The sequence below is a fragment of the Amblyomma maculatum genome, chromosome 1 (assembly GCF_055883805.1).
Source record: "Amblyomma maculatum isolate TAMU_Amacu chromosome 1, ASM5588380v1, whole genome shotgun sequence".
Lineage (NCBI taxonomy): Eukaryota > Metazoa > Arthropoda > Arachnida > Ixodida > Ixodidae > Amblyomma > Amblyomma maculatum.
Genome location: NC_139344.1, coordinates 89,818,317 through 89,838,118, shown reverse-complemented (window position 1 = coordinate 89,838,118; position 19,802 = coordinate 89,818,317). Strand labels below are relative to the sequence as shown.

Genomic DNA, 19,802 nt, shown 5'->3' with positions numbered 1-19,802 from the left:
AAAGGAGGTTAAAAAACAAAGGTGAGCTTGGCAACCTGTGTTCATTATATTTTTGTTGTCCTGTCGTTTACTTTGTTAGCATAATTGCAGCCCCACAGTTCACTTCTATGAAGTAGACTTTCTGCTCTTGCCTCGGTAGTGCGAACAGCACGACTATGCAAATAATATAGCGTCCTAATAATATAGTAATAATAATAATTATATAGTGACTGTGAAGCAAAGAAAAGGGTCAACCGGCATGTGAAATGATTGAGTTTGATCAGGCCATATTTCAAGTTAGGGGCACAGATTTGTGATTTCAACACCCTAGAGGCATCACCTACCTGTATAGCAGAATTACGAGGTAATTTAAAAGCAGACATTAATGTGTTATTATGAAGGTCAAGCCAACCTAATGACATACTTGCGGTAACAAGCTGACAATTTTTTTCTAAACTGAACTTCAAGGAATAGGAGAAACAGTGCAAGTGGGAATTGTTTAAGAAAGCATAAGATCAATGAATGAACTAATGGCACACTACAGTTTCGAAACAGTTTCAAAATTTCTTCTTGCATTCATAACCAAGTGCTTGCTTATTCATCCTGCATCGCAAGTTAATGGATAGCTCCACTTTTGCAAACATCGTGAAATCGGTAAGCTTGGGTAACTACAAGTGGTTAATACTATTAGCAGCTGTCAGTTGTTTGGCATAACTTAGTTTTCCAATGATACTCTCACGATGCACTGTTTTTTTTTTTTTTTTCCCAAAAGTTGCCAGCAGGCAGGTAGTGGATTGCCAGACTTGTCAAGTATGATCGCAACCATGCAAAACAGCTTTCACAATGTTTCAGATTTTAGTAAGCGCTTAAGGCTCAATTTCCAACTTGGACCCACACAAGTGTGGCCTAAACGGTCAGCAGTTTTGATCTTCATTGCCCACCATGCACACTTGCTGCTGTTGCCCTGGGCACAGAGTTGAATACACGAACATTACAAACCAGTGAAGCTACAAAGGAATCGTTTTGATGCTGAACTTTTTTTTTTTTCCGCCTTCAAGTAACCACTTCCGTGAAGTAATTCTACGTCAATAAGATATGTAGCTATAAATAATTACGTACACTGCCTCCCGGCAGCGAATACAAAATTTCAAACGTACCAATGGGTTTTTTTTTAATTTTTTTCTAAACAGTAGGTGCGATCTTCGCCGCTCCAAGCCCAAATTCCGAACACAGCTTCATGCACTTTCTTCCAGACGAGACAGCCACTCGAGGAAAGCTTCGAAATGGCTGTTTCCGCTTCACTGTGCCCTCCCCACATACAATTGCTGCGTGCCAATCTACAAACACAGGCGTTTCTCGCTTCGTTTTATGGATGAGTGACGCACTTGGCCCATCGTACACGACACGCACACAGGCACGTAGAAACACGGCTTATTTATTTACAAACACGGGGGTTCCTCGCATCGGCTTATTAATGAATGGCACGCTTGTGGCCGATCGTACGAAACGTGCGCTCGCGCGCTGAAACACGGATTATCTACAAACACAGATGCTTTTCGCGTGGCTAGCGTGGCATGCTTGAGGCTGATCGTACTACACGACTATAGCCTCATTTGACACGACATGCACACGCGCACGTACACAGCTTGTCACACGCCATGAAGCTTCTTGGTGTTCCGACGGCAAGGCAGGTTGCTTCAGTTGTCACTTGCGACGTTGCACTCAGAGTATCACAAACGTTTACACATTTTATACGGGTGCGATCAAAAATCAGCTGACCGGGGATTGCCAAACCCACCGTAACAAGATTATCCCTCTCAAAGCGCGCCGTCTGTAGCTTGCAGTTTAGTTCATAATTTTACCGCTGTCGGTTAGCGCTGCATACCATACACTAAAATAAAAGAAACAGAGTGAGAAATAGTAATTGTTTCTAATTTTGAACCCATTAGCTTTTAAATAATGTTAAAATATTGAGTGGTGTCGAAAAGGCGTAATATTATAAATAGTAAGCCATTGGAGAAGTTAATAAATAAAAAAAGATGAGTGAGTAAGAGACACTTAACGGCCACTTGGCGAACCGGTCACGAAAAATGTGGTCGAAAAATGGGCTTGCGACGTAGGTGGGCGCAACGGCCGCGGCAGCCGCGATACAGCTTTGCTGTTTGGAAATACACTGCTCGTAAGCTTGTATGCTTGTAAGATGTACGGTTGAATCTGAAGATGGCCACTTTTCCCGGGCGCACGTCCAGCGTCTTCGGAGCAAAGTAACGACGTAAGGACGAGCGCGGTGCTGTCGTCACTAGCAAAGCCGGTGAGTATTTTGCCCGTTGGTTTGATTTTCCGCTCGCATTCCATTCTTGCTGGGCTCTAGGGTACTGGACGCAAAAATGAAAGAGCGAATCTGACACAGCGCATTGTACAAATGTGGAAATTACAGACTTTGGATCGCGCGTCGCGGAGTGAAATGCACGTGCAATTTCTCGAGCGACCGTTGTGGGCTACATTGAATGAGCAGGGATTGATTTTGACAGCGTATGAAGAATAAAAACGGAGAGGGCCACAGCTAGTTTACAGCGCGTATCTATTTATGCAGGAACATGAGTTGTTGCTTCGGGCTTCTTGAAAGACCCCCAGTGAGCGATTCTGAACACCGCGTTGACGATAGCCACATATAAGCCCCAAACGCGTACAACTCGGCGGCTTGTGAGGGCTCGTACTGAGAAGCAGCGTGCTAAATTCGACTCGATATAAGGTGAGGACGAAATATTTTGTCAGGACGTGAACTCATTTTCTTTATTTTGAAGGAATGGTGAGTCGGCTACCTCCGCAATGATTTTATGAAAGCGGTAGGTTTTCAATACAATTGCAGCTGGCACCAGCTGGCACTTGGTAACCGCGGTTACCAGAACTTTGTGTTTTATTTACTGCTAACATATTTCAGAATTCGTATGTTTATAATTGGAAAAATTATCCTAATAATCGTAGTAATTTCATTCATAGTATGCACCTTAGCATTGGCACGTGGCTGTGTACTATAAACTGACGGGTGCACTCTCGTGGTAATGATTTGTTGCTACACTACGTATATATTTATTTGCAAACACTGAAACATGGAATTCTGGGCTATGGGCAGGTTTACACGAGGCATTATACGTAGAAAATAACGGTAGGTGAGAAAAAGGATTATGACAAAGGCCTGAACCAAATGGCACAAAATTTAATTATGCATTCACCTTTGGAGATTAATTTATTTTAAGACTGTGCCAAACTAACATTAGTGTAGTGTGCTGGTTCCAGTTAACAAACTATTAGATTTTGCTAATCTCAAGAAAGTGGCATTTAGAGCGTAGAAAACTACTTAAGCAACTGCGGTAAGGTCTCGACAAATGCCTGGCACATACAGGGTGGCTGCACAGTTTAAAAGATCACTGAACAGGGGTAGAAGGGGAGCCTCAGATCTTAACCCAAGCCAACGTTTCGACAAGTGGATTTGTCTTCGTCTAGCTGCCCAAATGAAGACAAGTCCTCTTTATAGAACTGTGGCTCGACTTGCAAACTGAGGCATCCTCTCAACCTTCGTTCAGTGCTCTGGCACATACAGGGATACAAAAGAAAAAATTTACAGTTCAGAGTTTAATGCGGGGAAACAAGTTTAAGGCCATGCGGCACATTAGTAGTACGCCACGCAGCAGCCTGAAAATGTCTTGTAATAACCTCTGTGTGAATGTGAAATTTGAATTTCCTTGTAGGGAGCCAGTACTAATGCGTTTAACTATCTTGCTTGAGGTTAATTTTCTTTATCGACCCAGCACGTTGTCTCTCTGCCATACTGATATTGCTGCAGGACTAGAAAAACTTTATTGCCATATGAAATATACCTTTAGGTGCAGCTATTGCCTTGTTTAGTCTTATTTCATCTGACATAAAGGCAAAAAAATGCACCAATTTTACCATACATCTTCATGCAGGTGTTAAAACTTGGCATCTGATGGAGTCCGTCTCCCAAGCTTCATAGCTGGATCTTTGTGTAACAAAGACTGCAGGCATGGTTCATGCTGGAAGCTGCACTTTCCAGCCATTCAAGGTCTGCACTGCATGGATGCTACTTTCATTTCTGGGCACATCACTACTCCAGTCTGTAACATGGTACAGTGCCAGCTGACCTGACAGTGCTGTTTTGCTGGGTCATTGTTATTTGTACAGGTGTGTTATTGTGAGCCTCAATTGCATCATGTATGTTTACTGGATTAATATAGACATACTCATGTTACTTTTGTTAGGGCCATCAGCATGCTTAACCCGAATGCTCAACAGCGTGCCCTAAACTGACGCAGGCATTGCAAAGTGTTGGCCACTGAAGCTGAGACAAGGCCTCAGCATATTTGTGGTGGCTGACGACAGCTGGAGTGCAGTTTGATACAAGTTGTTTTCGACTTTCTGAGGGAGTGTACTCTTGACAAGGCTGTAACGCTGCAACTGCATTTTGCTCGTGTCTGCAGCCGAACATGTTACAGTTTGCTTATCTAGTCAACCTTACATGCTGTGTGTGACTGCTCGTGCTCCCTTTTTTTTTTCCTGCTTGAAACAAAGTTTAGGAAAGGAGGAGCGAATGTGGATTCATGGTGTTTATAAAGTTGAATGACAAATACATATTCTGGCTACAGTTCAGCTTTTTGAGGCCAAACTTCTTTATTCTCAGGTTCATGACTTCATGAGCTTTGATTCTAAACCTGAAATGTGCATGAGCAGTCACACATCATGTCAAATTTAAGCAAACTTCGTGTTTTCTGTGTGCGCATGTAATTTTCTTAGTGTGTAATTTTCATCTGAATACTCAGTACACTACAGAATGCTTGCACGTTTGGTGTTTTTCATGTAAGTTATTTATTGAAACTGAGGGGAAATAGTCTCTTCCCGAATAGTACATATCAAAGGTGAAACTATAGCCTAACAGAAAAACACACTCACATGGAAGGCAACAAGACACAAGGTTGACCAACAACTCATCCTTATTCCAGGGTGCAGACGAATATAAATGTGAAAGGGAGAGGGAATGTGGGGCATTATTAACACAAAAAAATGACGTGCGTGAGATTAAAAGCTAAAACCAATGTGAGGAAACGCGGCTGAAACACAAGCGCCGCGATAACGGTGGAACGGTGATGGCTGGAGACACCAATGAGAGCCAACTTAGTCAAGCACTAGGGTGCTAAAAACTTGTACAACTGTCCGAGGTATTTCTTCTTTTCGACGAGTGCCACAAGACAGTGCTGATGAAGATCCCCGTAGTCATTAATTGCCACCGCTTCCAGCGCTGCCTGCATTCACTGCACATTCTTGTTGTGGGCTCCCAATGCTTGCAGTGTTGAGACAAATGCCCCCCTCCCGAGAAGCATTGTTGGAATACCTTGCGTGCTTCTTTGCTCGTTCATTATAGCACCTACCAATCTGTTTTACGTACACTTTACCACACTAGATGGGAAACCTGAAGCCAACACCACTTCACAACCACGCATATCGCACCTGGGCACCTTTTCAATATTATTAACCTTTGAGCACATTAAAACGCTTAGGGGGGCATACATCTCAGCACTGCAAGCATTGCAAGCCCACAGGATCTGCCCACTGGTGCACGAGCTGACCTGCTTGGCTAGGAAGAGCACCCAGGTAACTCAAAACGTGCTGGAAGCAGTGGCAATTAATGACTATTAGCATGGCCTCTGTGGCACCTACTGAAGAAGAGCAGAAATGTCTTGGACAGTCCTACAAGTTTTTAGTGCCCTAGTGTTTGACTAAGTTGGTTTTCTTGTTTGTGCTTCTAGCCGCCCCAACCTCTTCCCCCCCCCCCCCCCCTTTTTTTTTTGTTGTCGTCGCTTGTGTTTAGCCACATTTCTTCACGCATTGGTTTTAGATTTAATCTCTTCCAGGTTGGCCTTTTACAGCACCCATGTTCATACATTTTCTTCTTTATATTCTGCTCTTATCCTGCGGCATTGACTTCATTTATTTCATTGTGACAACTGAGTGAATTTTTCGTGTTAACGCCCTTCACTTCTTTATCCTCTTCCTTTTGCTTTCATATTCTTGTGCATCCTTGAACAAAGATTAGTTGTTAGTCAGCCTCATGTACTTTCGTATTCCTTGTGTCTTTTTCTGTTAGGCTATAGCTTCAACTTTGACATGAAACAACTAGCTCAGATCTAGATCATCCTGGAGTAGTAAATGTTCTGGCTAAAGATTTCATAATACTCAGATATTTCGAGCTGAGTTTTTAAAAGCTTAAAGATGACACCTTGAACTGAAAAAAAAAAAAACTAAATCGATAATGAATGATTTTGCAGTGACAAGTTCTTCATGCATAATATAGAAGTACAGCTCATATACATTTTTTTTTTTTTTCAGAAATTTTAAAGGTTTGTATTATTTTTATGGACACTTAACTCCCTGACAACTTTCTTGTGTTTGACAGCGAAGGCTACACAAGAAAGGGAATGAGTCCAGCCTTTGTCTCCATGCCACTGACAGTGGGTTGTTCAGGGGAGAGGTGATGAGGGGAGGTTGAAAGGATGGTGCGGGTTTTTTGCTGTCCCGACAGTATGGGGGCAAAAGCCTATTTCTTTCCCTTTCTTGTGTAGCCTTCACTGCATAGCCACTGAGTTTTCCATGAATACAGTCGTACAGTAGTCAGAAAAATTCAAAAGGCTATCACATGATAGGATCTTTAACCCCTAGATAAGGAAATGGCTTTTGACTGTAGTAAATGCTGCAAATTATAAAAAAAACATTGAGAGGGTCAAGCATCCAGATGCATTCAACATGGAATGGCCATAAAGAAAGGATGTATTATTATTGTGGTTACTGCACTGTTCTGTCAGAATAATCTCGGGTTCTTCCTGTATGCATTGTAAGTGCACATTATTAGCTATGCCTATAGAAAAGCTGATACAAACCCACTGTGCATGGCATTTTCAAGCTATTAAGTTTTCTGTATCATTCTTGCAATGTGCCTGAGAGCCACCTTTATAACTGCAGGTGTGGTTATGGCTGGGCTGCTTGTGCCACTCAACACCGATTTGGTCCTGGAAATTGCTGGAACACCTTGGATGCGTGAAAGAGCTGCTGTCCAGAGCCTAACTGCGGAAGCCTGTTGCTACATTGCAGGCTCAACTACCATGGAGCACACCATGCCATTTTAGTCGACATATTCAAAAGTAAGTGAACTTTCCCAGTAGAAATTCTATTATACTGAATATATTTTCAGTATTTTAGGATATGTACTTAGTACTTAGATCATCTTAGCATGAGCCACTTTGGTGCTTTAAACCCCATGAACCAAGCAAGGCTGAATTTGAGAAAGATGGCTTCAGAGTATGAAAGAGCACTGAAGAAGGGTAGAGGAGAAGCCTCAGTTCGCAAGCTGAGCCAGTGTTGTGACAAGGGGACTTGTCCTTGTCTGGGTAGCACCATCATAACTAGCAGGGTTTAAATGCACTTTTGCCTCAGAAGAACGAAAGTTAGGGAGGGAGAAGAAAGAAGCAAGGCAAGGAGTGAGAGAATGTTTCCTCGGGGTATGAATTTATGAGCCTGGAACCGGTGAACCCTGTGACCTGAAAACGAAAATAAAAAGTGGCAGTAGCAGAAAAAGGTATAATTCAAGGTAGATAATGACTCAGCATTTAAAGCAGGTTTAAGGGGTACTCAACTTCTGACTTTTTTTTTTTGGGGGGGGGGGGGGAGGTTTTCGTAGTCCGGTTTGAGCGAAGGACCTGCGGATGCTCCCTTCGTCTGATGCGTGCATATGAGTGCATTGAGACAATTCAGTAAAAGCTTGGTAGGGTAGTAAAGGAAACAAAAAGATAGTGTGGCTAGATATTGTTAATTTTCGAAAGGAGCAAGAGAAAGTCACTGCTTGCAATGGAAGTCGGCATCGCAGTGTAGTAGCGCAGTCCCGAGTCCCATCGTTCCGTGCGGTGTGCGCCACCAGCAACGACAGGCATTGGCATTGCCATTGCATGACACATCTCCAGGGATTGTTGCCTCATGCTGTTGCGCCTGTATGCGCAAAAGCATCGCTGCCGCTCGGCGATGCCTCCGCTCGCCACTTCGCTGTAAGCGGGTCAAGCTCTTCGTGCACTTCGAGTCATGCGGCTTAAAATGAATGCATTTTGGTCGGGACCGAAAGATATTTCGAATAAAACGATATCGTTATAACGAGGGATTACTGTAGTGCAAATATCTCGAAAGGAAAATTAGAATTCCTTACATACATTCCCTCTGCACTATAGTTAGTAGGGACAACATCCCCATAAAGCATTAATTGTACAGTTTATTCTCAGCATGTGTAAAATCCACTACCTCCCCCCCCCCCCCTTCTTCAGACAACAGCAAAGCTGCAAGTGTTTTTCTAAACACGTTTCCTTGTCACCACTGCTTTGGCTCCACTTGAATCCTTTTCTTCAGATAATGTCTCGCTAGGCAGGTGTAGTCTACTCTGATTTGCTTTTTTTTTTCTATTGCCCTCTTCTGGAAAGCTCAGTATTCCCTTGTGGCCATATATCTTGTTAGATCTCTTTACGATGCCTGTCTGTATCCTTTCAAGAAACAGGTGTCATAATCCAACCTGCTTCAGGTGGTTATCTTGTAGCTTATCCTGCTGCTGCCACTCTTTATTTTCGTTTTAGGTCACCTTGTCACAGGTTGCAGGCTCATAGAAATTGATACCCAAGGAAATATTCTTTCACTTCTCGCCCTGCTTCAAGCTTGCATCTGTACAAGACATGGCAGAACAGAATTTGTCAAGGTACATGGGTGCCTTCAAACGTTATTAGCACTGTCTTGGTCTTTCTCATCATGCAAGTGGAAAGGATCGTCGCATGCCGCGGTTGAAGAGTTTATAAATGTTCGGTTTCCGAAAGACCTTTCCCAGTTTCGTGAATTACGTCCCGGTACGAATTCACGGGGGCCATCATGCAAGATTGGATGATATGAGTTTTGGCTTGAATGAATAACGAGGTAACTGCTGCTACCTTTTGCGCAGTGAATTCGTTGGTGCTCTTCAGAAGGATGACATTCTGGTGGTACTTGATTTTCAGAGTTCTTTCTAGCCCTCCCTCTTCCCTACCTGGCTTTTGTACAGAAGCAAAGGTGCATTTAAACCCTGCAGTAATGATTGAACTGCCCAGATGAGAAGTTCTCTTGTCAAAATATTGGCTCAGCTTGCAAACTCCAACTTGCCCTAGACCCTTCTTCACAGCTCTTTTATAAACCAACCAGCCTACTTACTTTAGCTTGCATAGCCATATACTATAAAAAAAGATGTTCTCTCTGTCAAGCAACAATAAATTGTGGATTGAGGTGAAGATGTTTCTGACATAGACTGCTGCACCACTGTCAGGCTAAGTTAATGTACACCTTTTGACCCTATGCAGTATTTTTGAACATCAGCTTCTGCCTAGTGCATGATATGGAATTTTGTAGGCTGTGCACTAGCCTTAACTTTGCATAATTTTGAGTGTCTGCTGCAATAGTCTAATGTGACTAGTGGTGGTGATCCACTTGGTCTGAAGCAGCCTGAGTTGTAATGACACACCTTGCATTGACCAAGGGGCGGCACCTAATGTCTGCTGGCTGTCTTGCCCGTGTGTGCAAACTGTTCAGCTATGGTATACAAAAGCACATAGAAAGTTCTGTTAAATTAAAACAAACATGGAATGCATGTTTGAAATGAACAATACCAAATAAAGAGGCAGAAGTGAACTGTTTTGTGACTATATTTCAGCAACCCTTTGGCCTTCAGTTATGACCAATACAATAGTTAAGCAATTAAACATACTTATGCAAAAAATATGGTTCACTGCATTTTCTACCTGTTATATCACGAGATGTAAGTTTGGTTTGGCTCTTTAGGTTTAATGTCCCAAAGTGGCTAAGGCTATGAGAGACACCATAGTGGCGGGTTCAGGAAATTTCGACCACCTGGGGCTCTTTAATGTGCACTGATATCGGACAGCACAGGGGCACCTTGCTTTTTCCATCCATCAAGAAGCGGCTGCTATGGCCCAGAAATAAATATAAAGTGCTAACCGCATGAGTGACACTTCACGGCGGTGGGCTGAAGGCGCGCTTCTTTGGGGAAAGGCCGCGGCGCTGTTCTAGATCAGCCGTCGTCAAACTGTTCTCTCTCATTCCTTCCGCGCGTGGCTCGAAAAACGTTGCGCATCAAATTGCCGAGGGTGGTGCGATAGTCTTTGGGGAAGGACCAGTGAAATTGGAGTTCGATGTACGATGCAGCTTCCCTATACTTTTGCATGGAGTTTTCAAGGGGATATTCCACAAGTTTGATGGAACCATAATTCGAATTATCCTGGTTCAGCTCTAGTCATTATCTGCGAGTACTTGCCAAATCTACCCTATCCCATCATATTTTTCGTTATTCTCCTTTCGTTGTCTAGATCTGTTCTTACTGCCTGTCCTAAGTATATATATTCTTGCTACTTTTAGTACTTCGCTACCTATTGGTAAACTGCTATTCCTTCCCGAGGCTGTTAAACATTACTGCAGTGGGTTTTTTTTGCAGTGGGTTAAAATGTTAAGCATGAAGGTTGAAAGCAAAATGCAGTTTCTCAAAGCGAAATAAACTCAGGACTACAGAAATTGAGAGCTTGTTCGAGAGGTAGAAAGCGAGAGAGTGTTTACAGTTTACCAGGTTCGTTGACGCCGGCATTTTTGAAACTCGAAACTTGGGCTGCACTGCTGGCTGGGCATCTATGCAAAGCATCTACCAAGTGAGCTGCGCAGTGCTGCGAGGAGCCAAATTCTTTCAGCAGCATGCACACCGGTGCCAGCATGTTGCCTCTCCCCCATCTCCTCTGCAGGCCATGGTGTGGCTTATCAAGTGCATGCCTTTTAGAGGCTAAGTTATAGCCTTGACTCAAATTTGTGTGACCTGCTATCGAAACGTCTCCCCCCCATCTAAAGGGGTCCAATGGCTGAAAACCACTGTTCTAACATGCACAGTGCTACAGGGCTGTGTCAAAATGGAACTGCCATGTTTCATTTTGCTATTTTTGTGTACTGCCACTTGCATAGCCATATGCAAGATCTATTTGTGTATGGCATGGGCTGATGAAGGAGAATTGAAAAGATACATGTGTTTTCTTTTTTTCAGATTGTCTGATGCAGTACATAGCAAAACATCCGAAAACAGATGTGCCTGATGAAGTACAAATTCAGTCATGCCGTCAACATCTGCGGCGCTTCTTCATTGAGGCCAGCCGGCAAGGACATCGCAGGAAAATCTCAGTTGCCGATGATTCCAATAAAGCTGGAATCTGAGCTCGACTTTCTATATGCTGCTTATTCAGTGCGTGCTTCAGTAGGTGAGCCATTTCTGCTGCTACCTGGATGCACAGAAGCTGTAAGCTTGCATGCTCAGTATATCACTTAGCAGGTTAGCAAATACAGCATCGGCTCCTTAGCCATCAGGGAAAATAGGGGCACTACCAGCATTCTGTATTTTCTTCACCAATGAACTGTAACTATATGTGGTACACAAGATGACACACCATTCAGTGTGCTGTACCAAGGCCGGTCTCGAGGGAGAGCGCGCTTCTCTTCTCTTACGGCCTCACCTAGTGGGGTCTGTTTTGACCTCCCGCCGCACCTCGGTGGGGTCGCCACCGCCCCACTGCTGTGCCTCTGCTAAAGCCGTTCATGCGCAAAGGAAACGCACTCGCTCTTTGTCCAGCCCGCGTCAGATGCAACCGGCAGGTCCTGACATTTCACTCCTTTGGTTTATACAAAGATGCCATAATCAGCGTCTAAGATTTATCATGTACGAGGAATAAAATATAGTCAACACCCCTTGTCCTTCAACGAAGGACAAGCGGTGTTGACTATAATTCTTGTCCTCGTAGAAGAGTGTACATGAGGCTGCTTCTTTAGCTAGTTTCAAGATAGTGCAAGCGTCACACCCGAAGTCACTGATTAACTTATCAATGTATTCATCGAAGTAAGCTAAACCTGAATATGTGACAGTGGGTAATGGGATGACAGGAGATGCCACCACAATTCCTTCATTTCTTCGGTTACTGATTGCGGCCAAGCAGAAATGATTTCTTCGGCATTGACGAAAGCTGCCTTGATTTTGCTCCAAGATGAAACTTCCGTCTTGACAACGTGGTCAAGTGCCGCTGTTACGGCCCTTGCGTCTAGCATCTCGTTCTTTCCGCACATTAGCCTTGCTTTTCCTAAGAGAGCCTCAATGGGGTCGCTATTGAGTTTCCTGGTGAGGGCGGAGCCGACACCATTCCCCAGGAGGTATTCTAAAACTTGTACAGTAGACTCGTGATGAGCAGAATTCCTTGAAACATTTCCTCAGTGAAAGTTCCCTTCTTTAATGCTTTAGAAGTTTCTTGGGTGCTTTATAAGCAAGTGAACTCGTTTGTCAGCCACTGCAATTGAGTATCACCAGCTGCGTCATTTATTAGCCTCTTTTTACCGCTTACAGCACAAGTGGTGTCATGAATATCAAACCATTCCTTTGTTTTTATAAGCATAATATGTAAAATTTCTTTAAAACAGCATTTTAAAATAATGTTTAAATACAACACATTTCCTAATATATAAATTATAATAACATTAAAAACTCAACCTTAGAGTCTACTTTGACTGTTATGCTAATACTTTATATCATGCAAGCATTATGCAACTCACATTATATTTTTATGAAATTATTTCCATCTTCGGTGCTATATATGGATGGTTTTGCATCTAGCGCTGAAAGACGGTTTTGCTGTTGCAGAGGAGTTGCTGTAATGTTAGCCTTGAAGAAGCTTCAATGTGATCACTGCTGATTTTTTTTTTTTTTTTGCATTTTTGTGCAGGCTTGGAAAAAATTCGGATTGAAATGGGCAAAAGTAGCTAACATGCCGCAATGTATGTCATATATGCTTCCGAGCGTCCGCTGAGCGACAGTGTTTTTTATATAATGACTGTTCTCGTGTATAGTACACTGACGATAGTACACTGACGACATGCCGCTGCAGCATCTATTCCGTGTTCTTTCATTTTGGGCTGCACTCACCACGAAACCCGCGAGCGACAACATGAAACCAGGCAGAAGCCACCCGGCACCGCTGAAGCAGGTACGGAGCGCACAGTGAGCAGGTCGCGTGCCTTGCAGCGGTGGAGAGCGTAACTCGAGGAAAAACGTTCCCATTGCTCCCGCGGCTATTGAGGATGCCAGAAGAAAGAGCGCACTCTCTCCCTCGAGACCGGCCATGGCTGTACATACCTACCTTGCTATCCACCATGCACACCATAACGACCATGTAGTACACCATAACGACCATGCGCACCATAATGACCATGCACACCATAATGACCATGCACACCATAACAACCATGCCCACCATAACAACCATGCCCACCATAACGACCATGCACACCATAACAACCATGCCCACCATAACGACCATATGCCCACTACCATAATCCACCATGATCATGGTTCCATCATAACCACCATGAGAAAAATTTCCGACAGGGATTGCAGTACATCCCGCAAATATACTCCCTCTCAGCAATGCAGAAACACCTGATCTATTTTCTCTGGCTGTTTGCGGATGAGAGATTGGGCCCCCCAGGTAAGGAACAGACCCTTTTCCTCCAGACATGATTTTACACACAGAGTACTGGTATGTAGCATAAAGAAAAAACGTTTTAGCCCCCGTCGAAACTTGCATTTTCTTTACGCGTCTTAATACATTACTTCCTGTGCCTCCACAATATAAGGCTTTATATAAGGGTATCGGAAACATCACTTCACAAACATCCTTTTATAATGTTCTCCGGCTAACATTACTTAAATACTCTTTCGAAAAACGTGCGCTTAGGAATTTTGCGCTTACAACAATTTCCTTGAAGAATCCAAAAAGGGAACCCGGCATTCATTGAGTATACTACTAAATCAGGCAATGCTCGACCGAGTCTTAGTTGACACACAGTGCGTAGCTGGCATCCCCCCCAAAATAATAAACCGGTTCATTTATCTGTCGCACAAATAAATTACCCAATCCAAGCGCCGCATGTTTCACCTTGTCCGACTGCACCTCTCCCAACTGGAGGCCCGAACAAGCACCACAAAAACTTGATGCAATTTTTGCACATTTACACGGGAGCAATGCAACACTTATTTTCAACAGCACACGAGGCGCCTGTACACACGGACTTCACCGGACGGTCTGTACAGGAATCAGATCGATTATATTCTTTTCCGGCAGAGATGGAGAAGCGCTATACAAGCAGTAAAAACAAGGCCTGGGGCCTATTGTGGCGCCGATCATCAGCTTCTTGTTGTCAAAATTAAGCTTCGATTGAGGAAAACACAGAAAACTAGAAGGCCTTTCAGGTATGATCTGGATCAAATTCTATTAGAATATGCTGTGGAAGTGAGGAATCGATTTCAAGAATTAGATCTAGAAGACAAAGAGCCCGAAGAGATGTGGACTGATGTTCGTGATATAATACAAGAAGTTGCTACTAAGGTAGTTCCAAAGCAAAATAAATGCAAGAAAGCAAACTGGTTATCTGAAGAGGCTTTGCAAATAGCTGAGGAAAGGAGGATGGCAAACGTTATGGGGGAAAGAGAAAGATACAAGGTTCTCAATGCGGATTTTCAGAAAATAGCAAGGAGAGATAAGAATGCCTTCCTGAACATACAGTGCCAAGCAGTTGAGAACAACAGCCAATTAAGGAACACAGGAGCTCTGTATAAGACAATCAAAGATATCAAAGGAAGCTTCTGTGCTAAGCTGGGCGTGATAAAGGACAAACGAGGCAAGGACCTCACTGAAGCCTCAGAGATAAAGAAGAGGTGACAGGAATACACAGAAGAATTGTACAAGAAGGAAGGAGAGAAGAAGAATGTGCAAACCCAACATAAGACGGTTGTGATTACTGATCTCGAGCCGGGCATCCTGAAGAGTGAAGTTGAATGGGCCTTAGCCAGCCTTGCTAAGAACAAAGCTAGCGGAATTGATGGCATTCCAGCTGAGTTGCTTCAAAACCTCAACCATGACGCTGTCAACATTCTGCATACATTATGTCAGAAGATTTGGACAGTGGCCACAGGATTGGAGGAGGTCAGTTTACATCCCCATTCCAAAAAAAAAAAAAGCAGTGCCAAAGATTGTTCCAACTACCGCACGATCGCGCTTATTTCGCATGCTAGCAAGGTGATGTTGAAAATCCTCCAAGGTAGGCTGCAGCAGTATGTGGATCGGGAGCTTCCGGACGTGCAAGCTGGGTTTCGTAAGGGCAGAGGAACTAGAGACCACATTGCCAACCTTGGCTGGATCATGGAAAAAGCAAAAGAGTTCCAGAAACCCATCTACTTCTGCTTTATTGATTATGCAAAAGCGTTTGACTGCGTAGATCACAACAGATTGTGGCAAGCTCTCCAAGAGATGGGAGTTCAAATTTACCTCATCTGTCTCCTCAGGAACCTGTATGAAGGGCAAGAGGCCACAGTCAGAACTGGGCACGGTTTTACTGATTGGTTTCCGATTGAGAAAGGAGTGAGAAAGGAGTGAGGCAAGGCTGCATACTGTCGCCCTGCCTATTTAACCTATATGCAGAGTGCATCATGAGGAAGGCCGGTCTGGACGAGTCTTCAGCTGGAGTGAAGATTGCTGGAAAACGTATCAACAACCTTAGATATGCGGATGATACCACTTTAATGGCAGAAAGTGAAGTGGAACTCAAGAGACTTCTGATGCGCGTACAAGAAGAGAGTGAGAAGTTTGGGCTTAAACTGAACATTAAAAAGACAAAGATCATGGCGTCTTGCCCTATCAAGCCCTGGGGCATCAAGGGACAAGAAGTGGAAGCTGTGACAGATTTTCTCTTCTTGGGCTCCAAGATTACCTCGGAAGGAGACTGCAGCCATGAAATTAGGAAACGCCTGCTTCTGGGAAAGAGAGCAATGGTTAGCCTTGGCCGCCTAGTAAAGAGCCGAGACATTAGTCTGCCAGCCAAGATCCGTATAACTCGTGCTATGGGCTTTCCAGTTGTGATGTATGGATGCGAGAGTTGGACTGTGAAAAAGGCTGACCGCCGAAGAATTGACGCTTTTGAATTGTGGTGCTGGCGAAGACTCTTGAGAGTTCCTTGGACTGCCAGAAGATCAAATCAGTCGATATTGTCGACCATAAACCTTGACTGCTCATTGGAGGGTCAAATTCTAAAGTTAAAGCTCAGCTACTTTGGTCATCTGATGAGAAGAGAGGAGTCGCTGGAGAAAAATTTGATGTTGGGAAAGGTTGAGGGTCACCGGAGAAGGGGTAGGAAGCGAACGCGATGGTTAGATGACATCCTCGAGGCGCTGCAGATGAAGTTATGTGATGTTAGGAAGATAGTGAGAGACCGGAAAGCGTGGCGTGACATGATCCATAGGGTCACGATGAGTCGGACACGACTGAACGACTGAACTGAAGGCAACACTTGCAATACATACCATAACTTGTTAATTAAATATAGGTTACAAACTGCAGCTCTTACAAATATTGATAATTGACCACTTTTCCATTTCTCCGCGTTTTTACGTGTTTCTTTGACCTGCTTTTTTCAGTATGGCTCACTTTTCTTATAAAATTCCAAAAGCACAGCCAAGTACTTTGCAGGCATTATAACCCACGGCACATTAGCGAAAGTGTCGGGGGTCGACGGCTATTCTCCGTGAGGAAATCCCAGGCACTTACCCCAGTCAACTTGACTCCCTGTGACTTCGTTAAAACGTTTTACAGCATATACCGTCCTCTTTATGACCTCCTTACTTACACAAACAACCGCAACGTCGTCTGCGTAGGCCAGTAGTTTGATTTCTGACACCTGCAGTCGAAAACCATCAATGTCCTTGCTATCACAACACAGTGTTCCTGTTTATCAAGCTGCAGATAACCTGGTGAATGTGTAGTCCCGAAACGTGGACTGCAATTGCTCAGCAATTCTTACTAGAAGGGAAACTGCAAATTATTAGCTTTATCTTCTTTGGTTCGGCACGGCGAATCTGCACCGAATGACATGCAAGACCAAACTGTTTTATTGAAAACCTCGTTTCCTGGTCGTCAACCAAGGAAAGGCTACAGTTCTTTTGCAGCGTTAGCAGTTAACAGAAGTCACCTCAGTTTAAGGGCGAAATAAACACACCCCTTTCTTTTTCTTGAGGCTGCAAGCTCATCCCTGCTTTATGTGGCTCCGAAAAAGTTGATCAGACGTGGGCTCTGCGGCGCCGCCGCTGTGGGTCAGGGGTCAATACACTTGACTACTGAAGCGGAGTACCTGCGGCGGCCGCGTTTCGGAGGCAAAACGCCAAAGGTTCCATGTGCTGTGCGATGTCAGTGCACGTTAAAGAACCCCGGGTGGTCGAAGCTATTCCGTTGTCCACAACTACAGCACCTCTTTGTCGCTTTCTGCTTTTAAACCCACCCTCCCCCTTTCTTTATGGCGCGGTAAGGTGCCCACGGAGATGTAACAGTTACTGCCCTTTTGCTTTCCTATAAACCAGTTTTACGTGTGTTGTGACCAATTGTGCCCCTGGACACAAATGGGAGGCAGTGGATGGAAGCTACTTCAGATGGTTGAAGTAGCCTAGGTTGCTCCAAAGCCTCCCAAACAGCTAAATAAGTATAGACGTTACATTTTAGTCGCATGATTTCTTCTCCGAAACTATGTATAAGAAATCTGCATGCATGCTTGGGTCACCATGTGATAGTCGCGTACGACCGTTAAATATTTCAACTTCTTGTCCCATGCATCGCAGTATTCTGTTTCAACGATCGAACGGTAGCTCTTACGTCATCAGAAATGGGTTTTACGTATGTGAAGCGCGAAAAAGTCTGCAGATAGTGGCTGAAGCCCCCTTTTTTTTTGTCATTTCGACTGCTCAGACAGACTGGCGTAACCGTCGTAGTTAATCAAATCGACGTACAAGCGATTATATCGCAGCTTTTGGTGCCTCACGTGACCTAAACCCGAATTTTATGCTGCAGCCATCACTCGGTTGTTGAAACCGGATCCGCATCATAAATGGAATGCCATACATGTTAATTAGCTTGTTGTAAATAACGGAATACTACAGGGTGATTAATGTATACAAATGCCAACGCATCTTTAGAAATAAGAAAATACAGAAGCATAAATTTCGAGTGTGTACTCCTTTATAAGCAACGCATCAATTGTTATGCCAGAGGGTACGGTTTCTTCTCAAACGTGCACCCGTCGCTTCCCGAAATCCGGAGGAGGACGCTCAAAATTGAGAGAACTCATCAAGGATGTGGAGCTCATGGACACTTGCCATATCTTGCAGCTTCTCTCAACTAAATACCATTATCTAAAATTCCTCCTCTCCACATGCCAGGGAACGCTGAGCATTTTCATTATGGGCCGTTAACCGTCCTGTAAGTTTTCAATAATTTATTTGGTCGCAATTCACTAGCTACCGGTACCAAAACAGCCTGAACGCAATTCTTTGTGGCCAGGAGTATATTTCCAGCCAATGCTTGCACTCGTTCTAAGCCCCCGAACGTCCGCCTCGCAGTAGGCAGCGCGCAGTCGGCGATTCTGCTTCCGGCCACGCCAGTGAACGGACGCAGGATGCAGGGCTCCTCAGGAGCGGATTCAGCGGCCATGTCAGGCCGCGGTAACAGGACTGCTGAACAGGACAACACTTACCAGGTCATTTTGCCTGCACTTCCAACAGGTCGGTTTGTTTTGAATACCGTTTTTTTTTGCACGCCGATATCAGGGCCCGCCCGTACCGGGTGGAAGATTTCCGGGATGCTTTAGCACAACACTCGCTAACCCCCGATGTTATCGCTATGGGGGCGTATCGGATGAGCCACGTCTGGGTCGTCACTCTCAAGGATACTGAAGCCGTCAACAAGATTGTCAGTGTAGGTGAGCTGTCTGTGAAAAACGGTCGCTGCTTGGTGATTGACCCGGCGAACCAGGACGTGCGACTCAAACTTCACTGGCTACTTCACAACGTGCCAGATGAAGATGTTCGTGCTGCATTTGCGCCGTACGGAAAGGTGTCAGACGTTTCCCGGGAGCGCTGGCGTGGTAAAGGTATGCTGGAAAAGGGCTCTACAACTAGACTCGTCACGCTGAAGCTGAAAGCTGGCATGAAGCTCGACGACCTGCCGCATCAGCTGAATGTTAGCGGTGAGCTCGCGCTCGTCATTGTGCCAGGCAGACCCCCGTTGTGCCTACGCTGCCGGAGTACGGGTCACATCCGCAAAGAGTGCCGGGTTCCTCGCTGCGGAACCTACCGACGGTTCGGGCATGAAGACAACCAGTGTGCACGAACCTACGCTAGCATTGCCGGACCTGGGACCAGCGAAGACTCGTCCGAGTTAATTATGGACGAGGCGGATGCGGAGGAGGCTGCTGACATTAGAGGTCAGTCAACGAAACAGGACGCGCCTTCCATGACGGTTTTAACAAAGGATAAGGTGACGGTCTCAAATGAAAAGAATGAACCTCGGCATGTCTTGAACGCTCCATCCCAGGACCATGAAAGCGAGTCAAAGGAAGGGTCAGAAGACTTAACCAAATTTTCTGACGCTGAGGATCATCTCAGTACTGAGCCTTCCTGTACTGATGCCATGGAGGTTGGGCCGGAGACAGCAGCCTTAATTGCCGCGAAACGTCCGCATGAGGAAAGCGTCGAGGAGACTCAGCTGCCAGGCGGTGTTTGTGGTGAGCCGCCGCCGAAAACTTCTGGCATCCGAAGAGCCACGTTAAGACCGAAGCCGAACTTC

The 19,802-nt window shown here is 44.7% G+C and overlaps 1 long non-coding RNA gene across 2 annotated transcripts; it reads left to right on the top strand.

Moving 5' to 3' along the window:
• The first annotated feature begins 1,150 nt into the window (after window positions 1-1,150).
• LOC146203132 (uncharacterized) lies at window positions 1,151-11,319 on the top strand. Of its 2 annotated transcripts, none has more exons than XR_014703817.1 (4): window positions 1,151-2,290; window positions 3,948-4,182; window positions 7,012-7,190; window positions 11,147-11,319. It is a non-coding gene; the product is annotated as an uncharacterized LOC146203132 (long non-coding RNA). The 2 variants fall into 2 exon arrangements; XR_014703816.1 differs by having other exon boundaries at window positions 2,004-2,290; window positions 3,948-4,063.
• Window positions 11,320-19,802: the final 8,483 nt, after the last annotated feature.